This window comes from Notamacropus eugenii, chromosome 4 (genome assembly GCF_028372415.1).
Source record: "Notamacropus eugenii isolate mMacEug1 chromosome 4, mMacEug1.pri_v2, whole genome shotgun sequence".
NCBI classification, from domain to species: domain Eukaryota; kingdom Metazoa; phylum Chordata; class Mammalia; order Diprotodontia; family Macropodidae; genus Notamacropus; species Notamacropus eugenii.
The window spans coordinates 468,119,834-468,133,472 of record NC_092875.1 but is presented as its reverse complement, the minus strand read 5'-3'; the positions used below and the strand labels follow the sequence as shown (position 1 = coordinate 468,133,472).

Here is a 13,639-nt window from a genome sequence, read left to right as displayed (position 1 = left end):
TTATTGCCTCTTTATTTATTATGTTAAATGTTTTTCAATTACATTTTGTTCTGGTTCAGGCTGCCCTGGGGTATGTTGTGGACTACAATGAGGGCTACACGTTTGACACCTCTGATGAAGACAACCCCATTTGGCCAGGAAGCATCACATTGCAAAAAGAGCCCAGGATTGGCAGTCAGAAGCCATGTTCCCACATTCTAGCTGTTGCTGAGCACCCTGAGTGAGTCACTGCCCTTCTCTGGGTCTCATCTGCAACACAAGGATGTTGGACGAGATGTGCTCTAAGGTCTCTTTCCATTTCCAAAGGTCTATGATCTCCTTAACATTTTGGTGGAGTTGTTCTTTCACATGTGGACACGCCTTCTGCCAATGCTGATACAAGCCCTTCCCTGCCTCCCATACAGCCGTACCTTCTCCTTTAGTTCCCTTCCTTATGATTCTAAATCTAAAGAGATAGCATGGTGTAGTGCTAAAGTGTCATGCCTGAGGCCACAGATTAAAATGTGATAGGGAAATATGTAACAAAAATAAAAACAAAACGTTAATAACATTACAGTTAGGGCAACAAGGTGGCTTAGTGGTTAGAGCTCCAACCTTGTAGTCAGGAAGATCTGAGTTTAAATTTGTCTTCAGATACTTACTAGGCAAGTCACTTACCCTGTTTGCCTCAGTTTCCTCATCTGGAAAATGAGCTAGAGAAGGAAATGATAAACTACTCCAATATCTATGCCAAGAAAACTTCAAATAAAGTCATGAAGAGTGAGATGCAACTGAAACGACTCAACAACAACAACATTATACTTAAAAACTAAGTTAACATGTAGCCCACAAGGATCCTTGTGTATGGATTAGTGGCCCCCATTTTATTTAAGACTGACACCACTGGCATAGTGGATAGAATACAGGAACTGGAGTCAGGAAAATTTGGGTTCCAATCACATCTCAGGTAGTCATTGGCTAGGTGATCCTATGCCTTCCGCTGGGCCTTTGGGTTAAAGCTTCATCTTGTTCTTATCCCCCTAACCACCCTGCCTCCCCATTCATCTAGTCAGTAGAGTAAGTAACTTTATATGTAGCCAGTATATATCAGAAAATATGATTGCCAAGGGGAACCTGGAAGTCAGGGACAAACCAACCCAAAGATCAAAGAAGCATAATTTACGAATTGTATGATATATTAACCAAAATTCACATACCCGTAGCATGTGCTGAATCAGCAGAAGTCACCGAAAGCTGTTGGGAGGACCTTCTCATCCTATGATATGTAAATGTCAGATTACTTTTCAGATATCCATACGAAAACCAGCAGACCTCTAAGAGGTTCTGATAAATTTGCAATGATGTTGACATGTTAACTTTAAAAGTTTTACCAACAAACTTTGAGATGATTTCATGTCAATGAACTAACCCCAAGGTGGCATGGATAAGAGGCCTATTCAGTGAATGAGCCTTAACTCACCCTGAGTTAGTTTTGTTCTCCCCAAAATTCTATAAAAATGAGACCTCATATCCCTGCCCTGACCCACTTCTCTCAGCACTGTTCTATCTTCATCAGATTCATGCTACCTAATGCTCCCAGCTCTAATACATGAGTGATAAACTCTGCTTTTCTCCCTCCCCATCTTTCTTTGCCATCTTATCCCCTGTCCCTACTTCTGTACCCTTTTTACCCCTTGTGCTGTTTGGTCTCATACCCTCTGTGGTTACTAAAGTATGAGAATAGCCCAGTTTCCCTCCACTATCATAGTCTTTCCCAGCTGGTAAATGAACCGGATGTACCTAACTCCATTTCATAATTTTATCAGCTAATTATAACAATTCAGCCTCCACCTTCTCATCAGCAAAATGAGGAATGTATACAAAATGTCTTTTTAGGTCCCTTTCAGCTGAAAGTCTAAGAAGTGATTGAGGTTGGGAGAAAATGGAAGTAACTGGGCTTGGGAGAGTGAAGGAAGTAAGATCTCCATGTAGGTCAGTGCTCCCCAAAATACCTCAAAGAAAGGACTAGTTTTGGTCTTCGCTGTTGTTGAGAGGGGTGACATGATTTTCTTTCATTGCGTTTGGTTGGGCCAGCAGTACCAACTGAGGGGAGCCATGGGATGAGACGAAGCTACAATTAAATTCTGCCCACTACCTTTTTATAATTAAAAAGCCCAATCCTGGCAACGCACTTGAGGATCAGAAGTTAACAGCTCTCCGATCTTGAGGGATGTCTAATTCCAGTCCGTTCAATCACACGGATATTTATTGAGGGCAAGCTACCACTACTACTGTTATTTTTGTAATTAAATTTTTTTCAGTCAAAGAAAATCTGTCTTTTCTCCTTTCTACCTCCTCCCCTGTCTCTGCCCTCATTGAAAGAGAAAGAAAAAAAACCCTGTTACAAACGTCTAATCAAAAACAACCAAACAATAATGCATAGTCAAGCACAATGGATTCCTCTAGTGGATGTGTCCAAAAAGAAATAGTCTCAACCTGGGAGTCCATCACCTTTGTATCTGAAGGTGGGCAACAGGTTTCATCATAATTCCTTTGGAATCATGGTTGGTTGTTGTGTTTCAAAGTTGTTTGTCTTTATAATGTTTTCTTCACATAAATTTTAGTTCAGACAAGTCTTTCCAGGTTTCTCAAAAACTGTCCTCCATCATCCTTCCCTATAGCACAACTGCTCATGTTTAGAGGGCAATTTGCAGTTCAACATGTTTTCTTATTGGCAACTCTGTGCCACAGTTAGGACAACTCCCATCCCGGACATTTTAGAGGTAAGGAAACTGAGGCCCCCAGATGAAATGACTTCTCCAATGAGTTGTTGTCCTTTGTTTTCAACACCATGATAAAGTCAAGGTTCAGTGTGTCTGACTGTGGCTGATCAAACCAATACGAATTTGGAATGCTCTACCACAGATTGGGCACAGATAGTCTGTGTGAACATTTGGGGTGGATACTCCAAATTTGTGCATCCTACATTTACTTTGTGCTATCTTAATTCTGCTTTGCTCTTAGAGCACAGTACCCTTTCTGATGTGAGCACATCATGCTGAATAGTCCTGTGCCGGTGCCTTCCATGTCACACAATCAAATTCAAAGTTCTTGAGAGAGACCTTGAAAGTGTCTTTTTATCGCTTCTTCTGACCACTATGTGATCACCTGCCCCATGCGAGTTCCCAATAAAAGTCTTTTTGGCAAATGTACATGTTACATCTGAACAACATGGCCAGCCCATCAGAGTTGTGCTCTCTGAAGCATAGTTTGAATGCTTGGCAGTTTAGTTCGGGCAATGACCAACGCATGAGTCAGGACTTAACCTAGGACTTCTATCTCCACACTTGGCGCTCTTTCCACAACACCAAGCTATACCATACTTGACACTGCACCAGGATCTGAGAATCACTTAGCCAGAGGAAATATGGACATGGGAATTCCAGCACCACGGGGCAAATGCAGCTGGAAAGGGGCCCCTGACATTCCCAGGGGTCAGCTCTCAGCACTATTGCCACTGATCCTGGGTGACCAGGATTCTTAGATGATCTGTCCAAGGCCAGCGTTCTAGGTCAGTTGTTTTGTTTGTAAATTTCAGGTTCCTCCTGTGTTGCTTTTTTTTACATCATTATCATTTATCATTATCATCAATGAATTGCTGAGTTCTGTTGCTTCCATTTTTTGTGATTTTTCAGGGTATTCACTGCTGTACTAAGATTTTTGGACTACTGCTCCAAGCTGTAGAGTCTCCTTTTCAGTTTTGTCATTAAAGAGCTCTAATTTCACCTCCTTCTATTCCTTTGTCTTTTCCTTCTATTCTTGTATTAGGGCTTCTGGCCAGCATCGGAATTCTGCTCATTTGTTCTCTTTTCTAGAGCCCTAGTAGCAGCCAGTGCAGATTTATTCTCTAACAGTTTTGTCTTGAGATTCTCTTACCCTTTTAGATTTCTTAATTGTATTAGGAGCTTTTCTTTGTTTTCTCATTTCCTCATTCTTCTATCTCTGTGTGTAGGGTGCATTATTTCCTTTCTCCTTTTTAAAGTTTTTTTTTGCTTGTTTAATTTAATTGGCACATTTCTAACTACTTGGAGTCATAAAAGAATGAAGTTTATCCAGAATCTCTTAGTCATTGTGGTGGAAATATCACAACAGTTTTTTAAAGGGCATTTTGCCAAAATCAGGAAAACAATAATTAATCTGTGGACCAAAAAAGTTGTTGCCAATAACCTGACAAGAATGCATCAAGAGAAAGTGCCCCAGATTTTTTTGTGGGTGGAGTAGAGGGGGTTGGAATTCATTCCTGCCGCTTACTATCTGTGTGACTTTTGGTAAATCACTTAATCTTTCTGAATTTTACTTTTCACATCTGATGGAATGGATACCTGGAATTAGGAAGACCTGAATTCCAAAGTGAGCTTGGATACTCTCTAGCTGTTTAACCTAGGGCAAGTCACTTAATCTGCTTGCCTTAGTTTCCTTAACTGTAAATTGGAAAGCATTTAGTCGTCAGTCTTGTGAGGATCAAATGAGATAATGTTTTTAAAGCCCTTTGCACAGTGCCTGGCATATAGTATATAAACGTAACTAGCTATTAAAGTCTCTTGGGTCTAAAGTCCCTTAAATCTAAGATCCTATGATCCAGAGAGTATCAGCCTTTTTTCCCCTCTGAAGCAGACTGTAGTTAACCTATAAGAGCAAGACTAGTTAGTTGTATCTTCTGGGCTGGTATTTCTAAACTAGCCTTAATAATGTAGAGATGACCATGTTGCCAAGAGTTTAAACCAGCAGACCTCTGTGTAGTGGAGGAGTATGATTCCTTTGTTGGTTTTTCCTGTGTTTGTGCTTCTGTTCTCAAAAAGTCAAGTGTGGTCTTCTACGGCAACAAAGGATGAACGCAACAATCTGTGCATAGACCCAGCTGCCTGAATGAGGACCCCGCTAGGTGGGTAACTCAGCACCTCCTCTCTTGTCTCACTCCCTCTCCGATTCCTTCTCCTCTCCAAAGGAAGGTAAATTTGGATGGCTAGAAGATGCCCAGTTAACTTGGGGTTTATTGGCTATATTTCTCCCTTCCCTTCCCTTCCCTGCCCTGCCCTGCCCTTCCCTTCCCTTCCCTTCTTCCCTAGCTCCACTTAATGCCTGTTTTCTGAACCTTCCTGGCTTAAGACTGATTAAAGGGGCCATCCCCTCACTACTTCTGAAACAGGCCTATTCAGTGAATGAGCCTTACCTCACCCTAAGTGAGTACCTGAATAGGCCTTGGTCTAAAGGGGCCAAGGTCTCCCAGTGCATCCTGGGCCATCTCCAGTCATCCTAATGAATATCTGGTCACTGGATCCAGATGGTTCAGGAGGAGAAGGTGAGGCTAGTGACCCTCCCTCACTCAAAACAAAGTCAAGTGCAAGTCACGTGATCATTTCTCTGTTAGCATGGTCTTCTTTGGCAAAAAAGGACAAACACCACAAGTTTCTGTTCCTGCTGTAGTTGAAACAACATCTTTTCCCACCCAGAGGTTTATAGTAGTTCTTCTTCACTCAAAAACCCCCAGGGACAGAGAAAACTTACATCTGTTTGTACCTTTTATATGCCCACTCAATTCTGACTCAGCAGTCAATTAAAATACTTTCTGTCCCCACAAAGTAAGCTAACAGGAAACAGTCAATGGATGCCTATGTGTGCTCCCAAGTAGGGCTAGGGCCCCTCCACTTATGAGTCATAATGCATTTCCAGAAGAAAGCTCCCCCAGCCTCACGTGGGTTGATACCAGGCAGTGAACATTGTACATGTTCCACCTGATTCTCCTCATTGACAGTCCCTAGTATTACAGTTACTTTCCTGTTTGTGCTAATGAAAGAGTTGAGAGCTCATGTGACAGCACTGTGGAGGATCAGGGCGGCTTTTTCCTTTCTTGCTGATGCCAGACCTGGAGGCTTGGTGTGTCTATACAGCACTTAAGACCACCTTCTTCACAGGAGTTGCTACAGCTATAGGACCCTGAGAGAAATCACTCATCCTGTGGCAACAGGTACCGGCAACTCTGATATCAAGACAAAGCACCTTCAGGAATCATCCATTCCGTGACAAGTCTTACCACACCTACCCTGGTTCCCATTGTTTGAGAGTATCTATTGTACGACCAGTCAACCAGAGATCTTGGACAAAAGCCCTCAGACTCAGAGCCTGAAAGGAGGAAGCTTGGGGTGTGGCTGTGTTTGATGTGGCTTATGCTAGTTTTCTCTTGATGCTTTTTTGACACTGTGATACTTTCTATTTTAAATTAATCACTCATATTCTTATTTTGATATGAAATATGTGATAAAATGAACTATTCGAGCTTGCAGGTATTCAGCGGGTGGAGACTCAAATGATCATCATCACCAAAAATGACAACAGTAATAATTAAATAGCAATTATATAGGGCCTACTATGTGCCAAGCACTGTGTTAGCACTTTACAAGCATTATCTCATTTTATCCTCACAACTCTGGGAGGTAGTTGCCCATTTTATTTTTTTATTATCCCATTTTACAGATGAGGAAATTGAGGCAAAGAGGTTAAGTGGCTTGCCCAAACTCATACAAGTAGGAAGTATATCCGGCCAGATTTTAATTTAGAGCTTTCTGAATAATTTATAATTCAAAATTGGGGAGGTCTGTGGGGTAGCAATATGGGACCCTTTTAAACAAGTCTTCCAATGTTTCTCTGAATTCTTCATATTTGTCATTGTTTTAATATTCACATGCCACAATTTGTTCAGCCGTTTTTCAAATGAGAGGAACTTTTAGTTTTTTGCTAGCATAAAAAGTGCTGTTATTAATATTCTGGTGTATATGGAATCTCTTTTTGCCCTTGACTTCCTTGAGATCTCTCAGTAGTTAGATCACTGAACAAAAGTTATAAATATTCTAGTCACCTTTCTCCCATCATTTTAAATTATTTTCCAGAATGGTTGGATCAGTTACTGGGATCATTTTCTTATTGTATTCTTTACAGGACTGGAATTGTATATTTGGACCTGCAGATAACCAACATTGTTGTTGGTGGTATTTCATTCATAAAGAGAGTCAAGGTCTCCCAAACGGTTGTTTCTTGAAAATGGTGATGGGGAGCACCACAAAGCCACACTCAGACAAGGGGCAAATTTATTTACATAACAGTTAATTCTGAGATAGCTAGATGGGACAGTGGATAGAGCATGGAACTGAGTTCAAATCTAGCCTCTGACATTTATGAGCTGCGTGACCCTACACAAGTCACTTAACCCTTATTGCCTCCAAAAAAAAAAGAAAGAAGGAAGGAAAGGAAAGGAGAAGAAAGGACAGAAAAGGAGAGGAAAGGGAAGGGAAGAGAAGAAAGGAAAAGAAAGGAAAGGAAAGGAAAGGAAAGGAAAGGAAAGGAAAGGAAAGGAAAGGAAAGGAAAGGAAAGGAAAGGAAAGGAAAGGAAAGGAAAGGAAAGGAAAGGAAAGGAAAGGAAAGGAAAGGAAGGGAAAGGAAAGGAAGGGAAAGCAAAGGAAAGCAAAGCAAAGGAAAGGAAAAGAAATTCTAATCATTAACTATCTCAATTCCCCAACAATCTGACCCACTTGAGCAAGGTTCTCCAATTCCTCCCCTCTAGGAAGAAGAAACAGAAACTATCAAAGTCTTTATCCAGGATCGAGTGTGCTGGTAAATGTTTAACAAGTGGCTCTTTAGGAAAATATACAAAACACACTTCTAAGTTGAATCTTCATTATTTCTATTTTCTTCATTGCTTTCTTAATTGTAGTCAGCCAACAAAACAATAAAGCAATCTTTGATTTGTAACTTTTGCCAATTTCTCAAGTGTAAGTGCTCACCCTGAAAACTGAAGTCAGCTTTTCAAGACAGCTCTAGCACACCCCCGGCCCAGGGTCCCTTCTCTTGGACAGGACATGCCTCCCTAGGACAATTCCAGAAAGGCCAATCCAAGGCAGGCACATAAATGTATGGCATAGTCCTGGACCTAAAGTGAGGAAAATTTGGATTCCAATGCCATCTCAGACATTAGCTATGTGGCCCTGGACAAATTTCCTTTACCTCTCTGCCTCAGTTCCTTCATTTATAAAATAAAGGGATAGGATTTGATAGTCTCTAAGGTTCCTTCCAGTGGGGGAAAGAGTATAATTATTTACAAAATGAATGTTCCCCAAACCGTACAGATACAGAATTGCTCAGGCTACCCAATCCTGCTCATTTCATGCTTATGAAATCCCCTAAATTTTCCTGGTGCTGCTGGGTCCTTAAAAATATAGCCGGTGTTCAGCATGGGGCAGGTAGGTGGCATCATAGTGCACAGAGTACCAGGCTAGGAGTCAAGAAGACTTGCCTTAATGAGTTCAAATCTGGCCTCAGACATTTATTAGCTGTGGAACCCTGGACAAGTCACTTAATACTATTTGTCTCCATTTCTCGTGAAAGGAGTTGGAGATACCACGGCAGTATCTTTGCCAAGAAAACTCCAAATGGAGTCACGAACAGTTGGAAACTTCTGAAAAGAACTGAACAACAAAGTGTTCAGCAATGGGGGGTTGGGGGGGGAGGGTGCAGCAGCTCATGAAGGGCATGCTCCCAGCTGTTTTTCCAGAGCTACTGCTCTTCCTGAGCAGGACACTTGACACCTTTTCCACTTTTTCCATTCTGGTGTGCTTGTTGGCAGATCCTGCTGGGTTTCTTGGCAGGGCAGGTAAACCTTCTCTCTCTGTACATATAGATTTGTGTTTTCCATTTCTCAAATATCCATCTGCCTCTGCGTCAGCACAGGAGGGGAGTTTCTCTGTGGTCAACAGGGACATCTTTGCAGAATTGAACCCTGACCTGAGGTGTTGGGATCCTCTGGCCTTTCCACAAAACCTCCTCAGAGCTAGCTTCAACAAACTCACTAGAAACTAGGTGCCCCCCAAAAGGCCAGGGACCTCTGTGTGTGTAGTAGGCAACCCAGTCAAAATCTATAGTTTCATCGGATGAAGGAAAACTCTGTACAGGTGAGGGGCTACGGGTGCCATGGTGCACAGAGCTCCAGGTCTAGAGTCAGGAAGACCTGAATTCAAATATGGCTTCAGAGGCTTCGTAGTTGTGTGACCCTGGGCAAGTCACTTAACCCTGTTTGCCTCAGTTTTCTCGTCTGTAAAATGAGCTAGAGGAGGAAATGGCCAACCAGTGTCTTTCTTTGCCAAGAAAACCCCAGATAGGGTCATGGAGAGCTGGACAAGACTGAAGTGATTGAACAACAAAAGGAAGGCTCCCAGTGTAGGAATTCCCTACAGAGATGCAGAGAGGCAATTTACCTGCCACATCTAGGCTGGGAGTGTCATCACGGGCACGGAAAGCATCAAGAGAGAAACAGCATAAACCAAATTAAACACAGTCATACCTAAACAGAGGATAAATGACTTGGTCAAGGTCACTCAGTTAGTATGTGTCAAGAGGCAGGACGCAAACCCAGTTGTTCCTCTCTCCAGGGTAATCATGTGCAACACAAGACAGTGGAAGTTGAATTGGTTCTGGAGTCAAGAAACAGAAGTTCAATTTTCATTTCTTTTATTTACCACCAGTTTGTCCTTAGGCAAGTCACTTTCCTTCAGTGGGACTCAGTTACCTCATCTGTAAATAGTGTTGAATTCTGTTACCTCTAAGGTTTCTTCTACCTCTAAATCTGGGGCCCTGTGCCATGATGCCACTCACTGTATTTGTAGTAATGTGTTCTTCAAATTCAAAATTCCCACAGGAAGGAAAAATGAACAAATCTCACATCTAGAAGGACTGGGATGTAATCTGCATCATTTGCTGAAAGAGAGAGAGAAACAGAGAGACAGAGTGGAGAGATACACAAAGACAAAGAGATAGAGACAAAAATAAAGAAATACAGAGAGACATAGAGAGGGAGAGAGAGAAAGATACAGAGGGAAGGAAGGAAAGACAGAGGGACAAAGAGAAAGAGAAAGAGAAATAAACAGGAGAGAAACAGAGATAGAGACAGAGTGGAGAGCAAGAGAAAGAGAAAAACAGAGACAGAAAGAGACAGATAGAAATAAAGAGACACAGACATAAAGAGGGAGGGAAGGAAAGAAATAAAGATACAGAGGAAGGGAAGGAGAGACAGAGGGACAGAGAGATACAGAGAGGAAGAGAAAGAAACCGAAATAAACACAGGAGAGAGACGGAGACAGGAAAAGAAAGAGATGGAGACAGAAATAAAGACAGGGGAAAGAGAGAGGAAGGGAGGGAGGGAGGGAGAGAGGGACGGAGGGAGGGAGAGAGGGACGGAGGGAGGGAGGGAGAGAGAGAGAGAGAGGGAGGGAGGGACAGAGGGAGAGGGAGGGACGGAGGGAGAGGGAGGGACGGAGGGAGGGAGAGAAGAGAGAGAGAGAGAGAGAGAGAGAGAGAGAGAGAGAGAGAGAGAGAAGCTAAATCCATTGATCAGACTGTTTCTGAGACTGCTGTAGCTGCGTCTCAGATGCGGAGCGCTAAGGGCGAAGTGTGCCTGTTTGCCAAGAGTAGGATGTACCACAAGGGCACACACAGCTCTCGGTGGGGATGGAACTACAAAGCGCTTGGCACAATCAATGAGTAGCAGAGCCCGCAGACAGGAAGACTTCCAGTCGGATGATTCACGACTCCATCCATAGCTGCCTACTCTTACCCGGCCATGAATCAGACATCAAACCTCTGCGGGAGCCGGGGATGTGGAGGGTTTCATTATCTGAAATGGCCACAGTGGCACCAAGCTTGGCGTTAGGGGATGCGTGTGCGCTATTTTCTGATGTGCCAGAGACAGCTGTCACATCTACAGGCCGCCTTTGGGGATCTCAGCCTGCCTCAAACAAGAGCTGCCCTGAAGCAAAATTAGACCAGTGGGTGTTCAGCGCCCCTCACTCCCCACACCAGCCCAGCCCCAAACTCTCCGTATTCATGCATTCCTTTATTTCTCCAGAACTGCCAGAGAATCATTTCCCAGCCCCCACCCCCACCCCAGTCCCAGCACAGTCCTATGCTCTAGAAAGCCCCTTCCTTAAAGTTGGATCCTCCATAGACCTTGACCCAGCCCTCTCTCCCTGCTACGCACACTCTCCACTCTGCTAGTCTGATACACTAAATCTACTTATTTGCATTTTAACAGAGGCTTAGTTTATTTTTATCCATTTTTTATAAAGCAATATTGATTGGAGTCTCTGCTAAACGGTCTGAGGCTCAGTTAGCCATGCTTGAGGGAAGCCTGGGGAGTCAGCCTACCATCAAAGCCCCACGCACTGCTCTTCCCTGGCTGAGGATCATCTAAATGATTAGACTGGTACCTTAGAGGAATTGACAGCCTCCACAAGGTTAGTCACAAAGTGACAGCAGAAGTCCCAAAGTGTCCTTCTAAAGTCCAGTGTTGTGCATCCTCTTCTTCATGGTGAAGGCTTCTATATCCACTCCACACTCTCTAGACTTCTCTACCTCCTTCTCTCTCCCCCTCCTGTTCACCACATTACTAGCTCCCCTTTATGAAGGATCTACAGGTGCCTAAGCGTTGATTTCAGGGGTCCATAAACTTGGATGGGAAAAAAGAACTATATTTTCACTAAACTCTACCTGAAATTTAGTATTTTCTTCTATTATTTAAATACAGTATTCTGTTAAGGGAACCATGGGAGCCCCCAAATTCACAATGGAGTACATGGCACAAAAAAAAGGTAAGAACTCATATCTTTATGTATTGTCTTCCCCTATTACAACATTTGTTGCTTGACAGCAAGGACTGTCTTTTTTGTTGCTATTTGTATACCTAGCACTTAACACAGTGCCTGATACACAGGAAGATCCTAATAAATACTTTGTCTATCTATCTATCATCTGTCTATCTATCTCTCTACTTATCTATTTTTTTCACAGGTTATACTGAAAGAATACAAGTCTTGATATATTCTACCAAGATAGACTGGCTTTGAGTATAGGTCTGGGGCAGTTGGCATCTGTACTCTGAGAGCCCCAGCCTGTGCCAAGTGCAGAATCAGCAGGAAAAAAACTGCCCAGGAATAGCTTTAGCCATGTCATTACTACTGGCACAAAGAATGCTTGCATGGACCATACATCTACTATTGGTTAAAAAAAAAAAAAAAGACTCTCCATCTTACAGAAATCAGAACAAGCCCATCACAGGTGGAGAAGACTGTCTCTGATATACATAATGATGCAAAACAGATTGTGGTGAGGCTCAGTGCTTCAGGTGAGCTTCAAGTGAACCTATCAGCCAAGAGAGAATTAGCAGACCATAGGTACCACAGGCAGAACTACATTCATCTAAAAAGATCGTACTTGACAAAGTTCAGTCATTGAAAAAAAAACCGATTCATTAATGAATACCAGTAGTGGTAACTCCAGCAAGAAAGATGCCACAAGCATCAATGATGCTACCACAAGATCTGTGTCTGATGAAGAGAAAATCTTGTCTGAAATCCAAAAGGAGAAATGAACACTGGAAGAATTAAAACTCCATATGGACAAATACCTCTCACTGGACATGGCTAATACCCAAGAATCTTCAGAGGAAGATGGAGATTATTTTAGAGAAGACTCTTCAAGAGAAGAAGGCTATTTCAGGTCACTAGGTTCTCTGCCAAGCAACCTCCAGGCATATAAGAATGCTATGGAAAATATCAGAGGTGCCAAGAATATCACTGGAAAACTCTTGTACCAGCCCTATGAAACAATTGGATTGATTTATCAAAGCAAGCAAGGTTCTAAGGTTTGGCAGAAGTACCATAAGGCATTATTTGAGCTGTGGATCAAGCAGAGTAGAAGCCAGTCCAAAAATGTGGTTGGCAATATACGATTCCTGGAAGCCCTGACTCCAGACATGTCCCATAGCATTGCCCAGAAATCACAACTGGCTTTCATGGACCTCATGCCTAAAATCCAAGGTCTCCCAAGCAGCTTACAAGACCAACTCCAACAGGCCTGTTATGACATGCAGAAGCTTCATCCCACCTTTTCCCTAAGTGGTAGTCTGAAGATCTAGACAAGTGTCATCTGACCCAGAGCCTATTTAAGCTGACCCAAGCCCAGGGAAGTATAGAAAAATCGTTTTGTTTCTTAGAAGAGAGTATTCCTTCTGGCTGGATTGTAGGACCACTCTCTCCTTTTGAATATCCCTTCCCAGAGGGGATCTAAAGAAAAAACATCTTGAATTGTGATATGGAATCAGGCTGACATTTCCAAATTCCTGGCAAATTGTGTGGTGCCAGTTTACAGTTATAGTTTATAGTTAATAACCTTCGAATGCCAAAGGTACGCTTGCCAAAAAGAGTATTTTATGGAGAACTTGCATGTGGCAGGCGATCACATGGTGGTCAGAAGAAACGATACAAGGACACTCTCAAGGTCTCTCTCAAGAACTTTGGAACATGGGAGACATTGGCACAGGACCACTCAGCATGGCATGCCCACATTAGAAAAGGTGCTGTGCTCTTTGAGCAAAGCAGAATTGAGACAGCACCAAGTAAACACAGGATGCACAAATTTGGGATATCCACTCCAAATATTGAAACGGACCATCTGTGCCCAACCTGTGATAGATCATTCCCAGTTCATATTGGTCTGATCAGCCCCAGTCAGACACACTGAAATTTCCCTTTACAATGGTGATGTCATTTTGGTCCTCTTT

The 13,639-nt window shown here is 42.7% G+C and overlaps 1 pseudogene; it reads left to right on the top strand.

The window, feature by feature from the left end:
• The first annotated feature begins 10,599 nt into the window (after positions 1–10,599).
• LOC140502717 (uncharacterized) lies at positions 10,600–13,146 on the top strand (annotated as a pseudogene).
• The last annotated feature ends 493 nt before the right edge of the window (positions 13,147–13,639 follow it).